The following is a 13,033-nucleotide window of genomic DNA, read 5'->3' as shown; positions in this document are numbered from 1 at the left end:
GTCTGATTTATACATCAGACTTGTTGATTCCATTGTTCCCTAAATGCAATCCCTTCTCTTCCAAATTAAGATCGCAATGAAGCAGATGAGCCCCAAAAGCAAAACAGGAAGGGAAAAAATGAGTGAGAAGTTGTGACAGGGTGATGCTAATCCATCACTGATGACATGAAATTGAAGAAAACAACCAGAAGCAATTTCTGCCCCTTCTTCAAACAGGATGAACCACAGGCAATTAAGCAAGAAAGCTAGAAACCTCTGCAAAGACAGAGGGAACCTGTTGGAAATACAAGCTGAGAGCATCACAGTCCGTGTGTTCACGGGCTGGCCACTCTTTTCAGAGCACTGAGCCCTGCACAAAGCGGGTGCAACAAAGAAAGAATAGCTCAAGTCATCTAAACTCTAGAGCTGGCACAGGGAAGGAAAGGGTTCGCAACCTAAAAAATACATACAAACCATACATGACCTCTACCCCTGCCAGGACAGGCATGGAAACCAAGGCATTTACAGGAAGGTTTAAAAATGGAAGTTGGTAAAAAAATTTTAGTAAAAAGCTGCCACAACTTTAATTGCATATACAAATGGAGTTTGAAAATAGACACTGTCATTGAGTTTGTGAAATAGTAAGAATGCTTTATTTATGTTCCCCCCCCCACAAGGACTTGTTTGCAAACATGTGAATTTGTTTTAAACCCAACACTGGGTTGCTTTCATCTGCACAAGAAGGGCCACAAGAATGGGTGTCAGCATTTGCTGCAAATTACATGGGCGTTTCTGAATCTGAGTGTAGGCATATACATCTCTTTCTCAGCAGGAAAGAAGAGAACTCATTCATTCCTAAAGCAGCCTTCTAGCCTCCATCTTTCGTCAGCATTACACCGCTAGACTCATTTTCTAGTCTCTGACTCGAATCACATTATTCCTCTCCTCCAGATCTTCATTTACCACTTTTATCATGTCACTCTCCTAGTTAAGACTAGCTGATGGCTCCCCACTGAAAACCAAATCACGCCTAATTCTCCCTAATTTGTAACACCCTCCACAGTTTGGCTCCAGCACATCTGTCCATCCTGAGCTCCTGTTTCTCACAACCCTAACCCTTCCTTCCAGACCGTATCCTCTCCTCCCTATCCACAAAACGGCATTGCCAATTCTCACCTCCACGCCTTCCCTCTGCCCACCCAGTCCTCACTCATCCTCTGAGAAACTGCAAGCTCCCCCTCCTCCATGGGGTGTCCTCTGGCCGTTGATTTTGGAAATGAGAGTGGGGGGCTTCTGCTCTTGACTATTCACTGTTTTCCTTACACGTTTTAGTGTGTCTCTTGACTACAGTGTGCCTTGAGCTCAAGCTCTGGCTCATATCGTCTATTCATGTATATGATCCCGTAACATTAATTCAACAAATACTGGTTGACCGTGGTGGGAGAGATGGGTGAGCAGGGTCAGAGGGGGAACTGAAGACCTGTCGGCATCATTCGATGTTCGATTTTGCAGTATCCAGAAGGTGGGGAGGGTGCGATACGTACGGGCAGGGTAATTGGGAACCAGATGACGCAGATGTTTCAGAGTCCCCGAAGGATCTGGACGTTTCATCAAACACTGCTTTAGCAGAGCTTCTGAGTCCCATGGAACGGGAGGGGATAAAAGGAGGCAGGTGACATGCCTTTTCCTGATTTAACCTAGGCAGCTTTACCTTTATTGACTCTACACATTTAGCCTTCTTGGACTTTGGGGCAAAATTTCTTTTGAAGAAAGGGCCCTTTTTGACTGCACCCAGTTTGGAACTTCTATTTCTGGGTAGGAAAAGATATAATATTTTTATTATATAAAATTAACATTTTATATTAAATTTAATATTAAATTAAAATTTAATGTTTGTAAGTGGGTAGGACAGGCAGGTGTCTAGCTCTGAGTCAAGGATGAATTCACACCAGAATGTTGGTGGATAGCTTAGCCCTCCATAGAGACTCACACCACCGTACACCTCGGACAGATGCTGTTTCACTTTTTTCTTGCCATTAAGAGGCCAAAAGTGGAGGTGGCTGATTTATCCCTCTAATACTGAGCAGGGTGGGGAGTGTTCTGGCAGTATGGTTTGCCTTCAGGTACCGAGAGTGAGGTGCTTCCTCCTTCCTTTTTCTTTCTGTGTATATTTCTTTCATTTTCATGGGGATGTTTCCTTCCTGTGCATGTTGCACAAGGGAATATTTCAAAGGGCTGGTGAAAGGCAACTAAAATGACTGGATGTCTGCAACATGTATTAAAAATCAGTCTGTACTTACGTAGAATATTGTGAACAATATTCTGCGTAACAACGTTCTACATGAGCATAAAAGCCAAACAGAAGGGACATTGAAAATTGTATGGAAGAGAATAATAATACATGTGTGAGAAAGCAGCACAGAAGCAGCCTTTGTTGTTCTGTCAGAGCCCAAAATAGAAGAGCGTCCTGGCACAGAGCTGCGGCGACACTCTGTACAGACAGACCAGCTCTCCTCTGGACCCGCCGCCCCCAGGACACAAGGCTAAGGCTACACCTCCTCAGCTGTTGCTGCTACCCATTTTAGGATAAGTGGAAGAAACTCCCTGAGGGCTTCTTGATGCCAAACCAAGAGAAACAAAACTGCATTTTATGGAATGCCTATTTGCTGAAATAGGCATTCAAAACACATTCCTAACATGCTAGCCCTTGAAAGAACAGACACAGCAAGAGACCTCCTGTCACAAAAAATGTGACCTGTGTGGCAGTCACGTCAGAATGGGAAGTATTCATGCTTGGGAGTCAGACGGAGCTGAGTTCAAATTCTGGCTCAGCTATGTGATGACAAAGTGAAAGTGAAAGTTGCTCAGTCCTGTCCAACTCTTTGGGACCCCGTGGACTATACAGTCCATGGAATTCTCCAGACCAGAATACTGGAGTGGGTAGCCTTTCCCTTCTCTAGGGGATCTTCTCAACCCAGGGATCAAACCAGGGTCTCCTGTATTACAGATGGATTCTTTACCAGCTGAGCCACAAGGGAAGCCCCAGAATACTGCAATGGGTAGCCTATCCCTTCTCCAGAGGATCTTCCCAACCCAGAAATCGAACCAGGGTCTCCTGCGTTGCAGGCAGATTCTTTACCAACTGAGCTATGAGGGAAGCCCTGCTTGATGATAAATGAACAATAAATAGGAATCGCTATTATTTTGCTCCCTGTGACTCATGCACGTGAAGGAAAATCGCCTGGGAGACCCACAAGCACCCTGTTTCTGAGACCGAGGGGCCAGCCCCCTCTGGCTGTCTTTGTACGTCACATGCCTTTGCTTCTGTTACCCTGGCCCAGGCATACCAGCCTCTCTGCAGCCCCTCTCCCTGAGGTCCACATGGATCTTCAGTTTCCCCTTTTGTTACTTTCAGTTTTGTTTCACTGCTAACTTAGGAATACTCGGATTTGGGAAGGTCTCTCCTTTGAAGGGACTAAAAGTCATAAACAAGCCATCAATAGTGACAAGATAATGACTTCTCCAGTCGAATATCTCAAGCTGGCTTTGAAAGCACCTATGGTTATTGCATTTTTCCTTTGTACCCGCCTCAGCGCTGTTTTACTGTTTGAAGAGAGCAGTTTCCTCCTGCCTACCCTCTCACGTGTGCACAAAGCACATTGTTTACATTTATTTATTTTTAATTGGAGGATAATTGCTTTCCAATATTGTGTTGTTTCTGCCTTATCCACATGAATCAGCCGTAGGCATACATTTGTCCCCTCCCTCTGGAACCTCCCTCCCACCTCACACCCCATCCCAACCCTCTCTAGGTTGTGTCAGAGCCCCGGGTTGAGCTCCCTGCATCATACAGAAAATTCCCACTGGCTGTCTGTTTTACAAAAGGTAATGTATATGTTTCTATGCCACTCTCTCCATTTGTCCCACCCTCGTCTTCCCCCACGGTGTCCCCCACAAGTCTGTTCCCTATGTCTGCATCTCCATTGCTGCCCTGCAAATAGGTTCATGAGTACATCTTTCTAGATTCCATATGTATATACACATTAATATATGAGATTTTTCCTATCTCTGACTTGCTTCACTCTGTGTAATAGGCAGGGCACATTTCTGTTTGAATCAGTAAATGAGACATCTGATTATGTCTCCCGGTTGACCTTATGCCTCACCTGTTTCAGTCGCTTAAAGCAGGTGGCACCTGTCTCTCAATCACATCTCTCAGTCTAAGACCTTCTCAGTCTAATTCCATCTGACTGACATCACAGTGACGGGTTGCATCCTCAGCTGTAACAAAAATAAATTTATAGCTTGATCTAAAATAGGTAGCTTACTTGTGAATGTCGAACAGCAATGAGGTTGAAAACCACATTTATAGACCTGTTTGTCTGCCTCCCCAGACTGTGAGAGCCTTAGGATCCTTGGGGAAAAAAAAAAAAAAATGCTTGTGACTTGTTTACCACAGTGAACATGTACCCAATAGAGGAGGCCCTCAAAAATATTTATGAAATGACTTTTGAGACCAATAAAAATAATAGCATTTATGTATTCACAACTTTTTCCCCGTCATGCTAGCTGGGAAAGAAGGAAATTTTCTTCACCGATGATGGAGCTGTGGCCTAGATTACTTCTGCAGAGATCAGGGAAATGAGAACAGTGGCTGAATTGGAAGGATTGGGGGAAAGCTAATTTAGTTCACATTAGAATGGATCTGAAACTCACATAAGGACAATTGAGTATAAAGATGAAAAAGAGAGGGAATGAAGGAGAAAAGCTAAAAAAAATAGAGCAGGAGAAGGGATAGAAAATAGATAGATAATAGATAGCCAGATATCAGGGGAAATCCTTCTGTAATGAATATTCTGTACTGTTGCAGTGAAAATACAATGAAGGTAAAGAGGATCCTTAGGGCATATGCAGCGTACATGCCCTCCAACGAGTTACCCCTTTAGCATTTCTTTAAGCAACTTTAGTAAAGATTTACATCCATTTCCACAACTTTGGGGAGAATGTTAAACTGGTATTTCTTTTGAATGCCGTACAATGCTGAAATTGACCACACGATGACCCAAGTTTATCTGATTTGTAGACAAAATAACTCGGTTAAGTGGAGGGGTGAACTTAGATGATCCTCAGGCCAACACTGTCAGGGACCAACAAATTCAGTGTCAGTGGCTCCCGACTTTTGGTTAGCAGGGTCTGGTGATCCCCAGAAATCTGAACGGTGTTATGAATTTAGGGCCTTTCTGTGTGATGATGCCACACTGGGTGAGTCCATGTTCGGAGAAGCAGAGGTTAGCTAGCAGAGCTTAATTCTGTCAAACTGCTGGAGTGTCTTAGCCTCTGATTTTGAATGGTAAGCCCTGAGGAGTGGTCTCAGAAGCCAGAGCTGTCCTTTGTAATGGGTCCATGTTCAGAGCTAGAGATAAAATATTAAAAGCTGGACCTCATTCTGGCTCCATTTGCAGGGCTCAATACTGCAGCTGAGAGGCGGGGGAGGGCTGCAGAGAGGACATGTAAAGAAGCTGCTCTGTCATTTGTGACTTAAAAAGCATCTCGGGAGGCTTAGCTCTCTTTCTCATTAATACCTCTTCACTTTGATCAGAAAAAGAGTGGAAGCTGATTTCTCTTCTTCACACAGGTGGTCTCTGGGCATCTTTTTGTTGCTGTTGATTTATTTGACATATCAATGCTATGAAATTTTGAGACTCTTCCGTATAGTTATTGATGGGGCTTGTAGGAGAATGAAGTTGATAAAGAAATGTGTTGAGTTTTGATCTAGGTTGATTCACCCAGGAATGGTTATAATTGCCTGAACAGACCGTTGAATGGAGTCAGTACGCTTGATAAGTCTTCTGATATCAATAACCATTCCAGGGGGAAAGGAGTCACAGATTTTCAGTTCATTGCTCCTTCACGCCAGTCTGGCTTCTCTTCCACTGTGTTCTCCACAGAGGGGGATTTTGATCAGAAACAGTGTCCTGTGCCACTTTCTATACCCCTACCCTGCTTTACTTTCCTTTATAGCTCTTATATTACATGCTTTTTATAGTATGTGCTTATTTACTTACTTGTTCATTGCCTATCTCTCCAAATGGCATATAATTCCTTGAGGGCAGGAGCTTTGCTGTGCTCACCGAGGTATCCTAAAACGGTGCCTAGCATGTACGAGGTGCTGTTTTTATTGAATATATAAATATAGGATTAATTAGTGAATGAATTGTTGAATGGAATTAGTGAATTAGTTCATAAACAAATGGACATCTACCATGTTCCAGCAGTGATAGCTTTATAAATATTAAACACTTGAATCTGATCCCAACCCTGTCACCTAAGTATTGCTTTCTAGAGTTAACAGGTGTGGAAACTGAGGCTCAGAGGAGTTAAAGAATTTGCCCCAGAAATATGCACACAGTAAGTTATAGATAAAGAATTTGAAGCTGATTTTCTAATTGTATAACTTGTGCTATGACACGTTACTTTGTAGAAAAGCTGTAAGCCAGGTAGTTAAATATGCTTCAAAGCTGCAACCCTGGAGAGGGTTTTTTTAGAGAAACCATTCAGTAGTACCTTTGGTTTTTTAGAGAAACCATTCAGTAATACCTTTGAATCTTGGGATCTCTTGCTCTCCCTTTCCCGATCCCCTCTAACTATATCTGACTTGGACATGAAAACAAGACTTGCGTAGTTCCCTTGGCTCAAAATAAAGCTTGCTTGCTGCTGGTCTCTGCACCATGGACAGGCTTCCTCTTGCCTCAGTTATTTGCCAGCCAGCAGAGCAGCTGTGAGCCTGGCAGAGCTGAAGGGAGTCTGTATCTGTCTACCAACTGTCTGCAGCCCTGGAGGATATGGCTCACAGCATTATGCACTGCCTGGCAGGACTTGGTAAAACAGCAGGAAGAAAGGTCAAATGAATAACAAGTGTGTTCAGGATGCAATAGAAATAAGCCAGGCAGGGTATTGAGTGGTCACAGGAACAGGTTACTTGATGACTAACTGGGGAGATGGACAGGAACAGTGATACTGAAGGACAAGGATGTAGGTGACTGCTGTGGTTGCTGAGTCTATCCCATTACAGATAGGTTTCTTTTTCTTTTTTTTTTTTTTTTTTTTGTCTTTTATGGTTTATGCCCTTGGATTGTACACTGAGTGTGATGACTCAACTGGGTAAGAGCCAGATGGTTTTCTCTCAGATCTTTATGGGAGTCCCCGGAAGATGAGAAATTTAAACTTCAATAACCTTAAGTAAGGTTCTTCTTCAGTAAAGTATCTTCAGTAACCTTAAGATTGTTTTTTTCTTCTTTTTATTTTGTCTTTTTGTGCTTTTTAATGAAGTAAATTTATATGAAATGTCAAGCACAAATCATAAATGTACAGTCTGATGAACACCAACAGATGTGCATACCCATGTAACCTACACTGCAAACAAGACAGAAAACAGTGAAAGTTGTTTAGAAAGTTCCTTTGTGCCCCTTCACAGGTAATTCCCCCCACTGCTCCTCAGACAGCCACTTCTGAGGCCATGTAATAGATTAGTTCTATCTGTTCTAGAGTAAAAACGTGTATTCTTTTCTCTTGATCAGTATGATGTTTTTGAGATTTTCCTATGATATATGCCTTAGTATTTCATTAAAAGTGATTTGACTGCTGAATGATATTCCATTATAAATATCCAAACTTGTTATCCAAACCCTCATATATTTTCCCATCTTCTAATTGGATTGATTGGTTTTGTCCTGTTGGGTTTTGATAATGCTTTAATATTTTAGGTACTCAGTTCAGTTCAGTTCAGTTCAGTCGCTCAGTCATGTCCAACTCTTTGCGACCCCATGAATCGCAGCATGCCAGGCCTCCCTGTCCATCATCAACTCCCAAAGTTCACCCAAACTCATGTCCATCGAGTCAGTGATGCCATGCAGCCATCTCATCCTCTGTCGTCCCCTTCTACTCCTGCCCCCAATCCCTCCCAGCATCAGAGTCTTTTGCAATCAGTCAACTCTTCTCATGAGGTGGCCAAAGTACTGGAGTTTCAGCTTTAGCATCGTTCCTTCCAAAGAACACCCAGGGCTGATCTCCTTCAGAATGGACTGGTTGGATCTCCTTGCAGTCCAAGGGACTCTCAAGAGTCTTCTCCAACACCACAGTTCAAAAGCATCAATTCTTCCGTGCTCAGCTTTCTTCACAGTACAACTCTCACATCCATACATGACAACTGGAAAAACCGTTGCCTTGACTAGACAGACCTTTGTTGGCAAAGTAATGTCTCTGCTTTTGAGTATGCTATCTAGGTTGGTCATAACTTTCCTTCCTAGGAGTAAGCATCTTCATGGCTGCAATCGCCATCTGCAGTGATTTTGGAGCCCCCCAAAATAAAGTCTGACACTGTTTCCACTGTTTCCCCATCTATTTCCCAAGAAGTGATGGGACCAGATGCCATGGTCTTCGTTTTCTGAATGTGGAGCTTTAAGCCAACTTTTTTACTCTCCTCTTTCACTTTCATCAAGAGGCTTTTGAGTTCCTCTTCACTTTCTGCCATAAGGGTGGTGTCATCTGCATATCTGAGGTTATTGATATTTCTCCTGGCAATCTTGATTCCAGCTTGTGCTTCTTCTAGCCCAGCGTTTCTCATGATGTACTCTGCATATAAGTTAAATAAGCAGGGTGACAATATACAGCCTTGACGTACTCCTTTTCCTATTTGGACCAGTCTGTTGTTCCACGTCCAGTTCTGTAGCTTCCTGACCTGCATACAGATTTCTCAAGAGGCTGGTCAGGTGGTCTGGTATTCCCATCTCTTTCAGAATTTTCCACAGTTTATTGTGATCCACACAGTCAGAGACTTTGGCATAGTCAATAAAACAGAAATAGATGTTTTTCTAGAACTCTCTTGCTTTTTTGGTGATCCAGCAGATGTTGGCAATTTGATCTCTGGTTCCTCTGCCTTTTCTAAAACCAACTTGAACATCTGGAAGTTCATGGTTCACGTATTGCTGAAGCCTGGCTTGGAGAATTTTGAGCATTATTTTACTAGCGTGTGAGATGAGTGCAATTGTGTGGTAGTTTGAGCATTCTTTGGCATTGCCTTTCTTTGGGATTGGAATGAAAACTGACCTTTTCCAGTCCTGTGGCCACTGCTGAGTTTTCTATATTTGCTGGCATATTGAGTGCAGCACTTTCATAGCATCATCTTTCAGGATTTGAAAGAGCTCCACTGGAATTCCATCACCTCTACTAGCTTTGTTCATAGTGATGCTTTCTAAGGCCCACTTCACATTCCAGGATGTCTGGCTCTAAGTGAGTGATCACACCATCGTGATTATCTTTAGGTGCTAGTCATATATTAAATATGTGGTTTGCAAATATTTTCTTCTGTTGTTTAGCTTCTCTTTTCATCTTTTTAAAAAGGGTTTTCGCATAGCAATAGTTTTCATTTCAATATGGTCCATTGTATCAAATTTTCCTTTTACAGATTATACTTTCTGTGTTGAGTCTAAGAACTCTTTGTTTAGCCCTAGATTCCCAAAATCTTCTTTTTTGTTTTTCTAATGGTTTTATTACATTTCTGTCAATGATCCATTTCTGGTTAATTTTTATATAAGTTATGAAGTTTAGATCAAGATTCATCCTTTTGCCTATAGACCAGTTGCTCTGGCTGGCATCACTTGTTGAAAAGGCTAGTTTCCTCCATAAATTTATTTTTGCACCTTTGTGAAAAACTAGGTCAGCATATTTGTGTGGGTCTGTCTCTAGGTTCTCTATCATGTTCTACTGATTTATGTATCTCTTTGCTTGTGCTTTTCAAATAAATGACAGAATAACTTTGTCTATGTCATAAACAAATAACAATTAATTTTGCTTGGGTCTTGATAGGAATCAAATTAAACCTGTAGACTACTTTGGGGAGAATTGCAAACTTTACTTTGTTGAGTCTTCCAAATGAAGGGTATATAGCTTCATTTATTTGAGTCCTTTTTTATTTCTTTCATCAGCATTTATTCATTTTCAGCATACAGATGTTACATGTATTTTGTTAAGTGTATACTGAAGTATTTTCAACTTAATTGCAGTTTCACATATATTATTAGAATATGAAAATGAGATTGATCTCTGTGCATTGACCTTATATGCTATGACTTTTTTAACTCACTAATTCTGGGATTTTTTTTATTCACTTCTTAGGATTTTGCATGTGGACCGTCATGTCATCTGCAAACAGAAATCATTTCATTTTGTCCTTTTGAGTCTGTATATGTCTTTATTCTTTCCTTTAACTTACTTTAGTGGCAAGAAGTTCCAGTACTATGTTGAATAGAGTGCTGAGAGGAGATGTCCTTTTCTTGTTCCTCATTTTAGAGGAAAAGTGCTCAGTTCTGCACCATGAAGTATGATGTCAGTTGTAGGATTTTGTGTTTATCAAGGTGAGACAGTTCCTTAACTTACTGAAAGGTTTTATCATGAATGGGTGTTAGATTTTATTTAATGCTTTTTCTGTATCAACTGACACAACTATATGATTTTTCTTGATTTTTAAACACCTTTGTTGATATGATGAATTACACTGATTGATTTTGGAATGATGAGTCGGTCTTACTTACCTGGAATAAATCTACTTGATCATGGTGTATAATTCTTTTAAATCATGTTCATATTTCATTTGCTAGAGGATTTCTTTTTTAAAAAACTAAATTCATGAGAGATATTGATCTGTAGTTTTTTCTGTATACTATATCTGTCTGGTTGTTATCAAGGTAATAATGGACTAATAAAATGACTTGGAAAGTATTCCCTCTTCTATTTTCTGAAAAAAAAAAAAAAAAAAAAGCTCATGTAAAATTCGTGCTAAATCTTCTTTAAGTGTTTGGTACAATTTTCCGGTTAAGCCATCTGAGTCTGGAGATTTATTTTTCATAAACTTTTTCTTTATGAATTTAATTTTAAAAAATATTAGGAGGACTGTTTGGATCATCTTTTTCATCTCGGTTGACTTTTGGTAGTTTGAGGTTTTTCAAGTAATTGATTAATTTCCTCTTAGTTATCAAACTTATGATCATAGATCATAAAGTAGCTCACAGTTCAGTTCAGTCGCTCAGTCATGTCCGACTCTTTGCAACCCCATGGACTGCAGCACACCAGGCTTCCCTGTCCATCACCAACTCCTGAAGCCTACTCAAACTCATGTCCATCACATTGGTGATGCCATTCAACCATCTCATCCTCTGTCGTCCCCTTCTCCTCCCGCCTTCAATCTTTTCCAGCATCAGGGTCTTTTCCAGTGAGTCTGTTCTTCACATCAGATGGCGAAAGTATTGGAGTTTCAGCTTCAGCATCAATTCTTCCAATGAATATTCCGGACTGATTTCCTTTAGGATTGACTGCTTGGATCTCTTTGCTGTCCAAGGGACTCTTAAGAATCTTCTCCAACACCACAGTTCAAAAGCATTAATTCTTCAGTGCTCAGCTTTCTTTATAGTCCAACTCTCACTTCCGTACATGACTACTGGAAAAACCATAGTTTTAACCAAATGGACCTTTGTTGGTAAAGTAATGTCTCTGCTTTTTAATATGCTGTCTAGATTGTTCATAGCTTTTCTTCCAAGGAGCAAGTGTCTTTTAATTTCATGGCGGCAGTCACTATCTGCAGTGATTTTGTAGGCCAAAAAAATAAACTCAGCCACTGTTTTCATTGTTTCCCCATCTGTTTGCCGTGAAGTGACGGGATCAGATGCAATGATCTTTGTTTTTTGAATGTTGAGTTTTAAGCCACCCTTTTCACTCTCCTCTTTCACTTTCATCAAGAGAGTCTTTAGTTCTTCTTCACTTTCTGCCATAAGGGTGGTGTCATCTGCATATCTGAGGTTATTTATATTTCTCCTGGCAATCTTGATTCCAGCTTGTGCTTCTTCCAGCCCAGCATTTCTCATGATGTACTCTGTATATAAGTTAAATAAGCAGGGTGACAATATACAGCCTTGATGTACTCCTTTCCCTATTTGGAACCAGTCTGTTGTTCCATGTCCAGTTCAAACTGTTGCTTCTTGACCTGCATACAGGTTTCTCAAGAGGCAGATCAGGTGGTCTGGTATTCCCATCTCTTGAAGAATTTTCCAGTGTTGTGATCCACACAGTCAAAGGCTTTGGCATAGTCAATAAAGCAAAAGTAGACGTCTTTCTGGAACTCTCTTGCTTTTTTGATGATCCGGTAGATGTTGGCAATTTGATCTCTGGTTCCTCTGCCTTTTCTAAACCCAATTTGAACATCTAGAAGTTCGTGGTTCATATACTGTTGAAGCCTTGCCTGTAGAATTTTGAGCATTACTTTGCTAGCATGTGAGATGAGTGCAATTGTGTGGTAGTTTGAGCATTCTCTGGCATTGCCTTTCTTTGGGATTGGAATGAAAACTGACTTTTTCCAGTCCTGTGGCCACTGCTGAGTTTTCCAGATTTGTGACATATTGACTGCAGCACTTTCTTTAAGATTTGAAACAGCTCCACTGGAATTCTGTCACCTTCACTAGCTTTGTTCATAGCGATGCTTCCTAAGGCCCACTTGACTTCATATTCCAGGATATCTGGCTCTAGGTAACTGATCACACCATCTTGGTTATCCAGGTCATGAAGATCTTTATTGTATAGTTCTTCTGTGTATTCTTGCCACCTCTTCTTAATATCTTCTGCTTCTGTTAGGTCCCTACGATTTCTGTCCTTTATTAAGCCCATCTTTGCATGAAATGTCCCCTTGATATCTCTAATTTTCTTGAAGAGATCTCTAGTCTTTCCCATTCTATTGTTTTCCTCTATTTCTTTGCACTGATCGCTGAGGAAGACTTTCTTATCTCTCCTTGCTATTCTTTGGAACTCTGCATTCAGATGGGTATATCTTTCCTTTTCTCCTTTGCCTTCCACTTCTTTTCTCAGCTGTTTGTAAGGCCTCATCAGACAACCATGTTGCCTTTTTGCATTTCTTTTTCTTGGGGATGGGCTTGATCCCTGCCTCCTGTACAGTGTCACAAACCTCCGTCCACAGTTCTTCAGGCGCTCTGGCTATCAGATCGAATCCCTT

This window comes from Oryx dammah, unplaced genomic scaffold, assembly GCF_014754425.2.
Source record: "Oryx dammah isolate SB20612 unplaced genomic scaffold, SCBI_Odam_1.1 HiC_scaffold_5, whole genome shotgun sequence".
NCBI classification, from domain to species: Eukaryota; Metazoa; Chordata; class Mammalia; order Artiodactyla; family Bovidae; genus Oryx; species Oryx dammah.
This window is presented reverse-complemented; position numbering follows the sequence as displayed.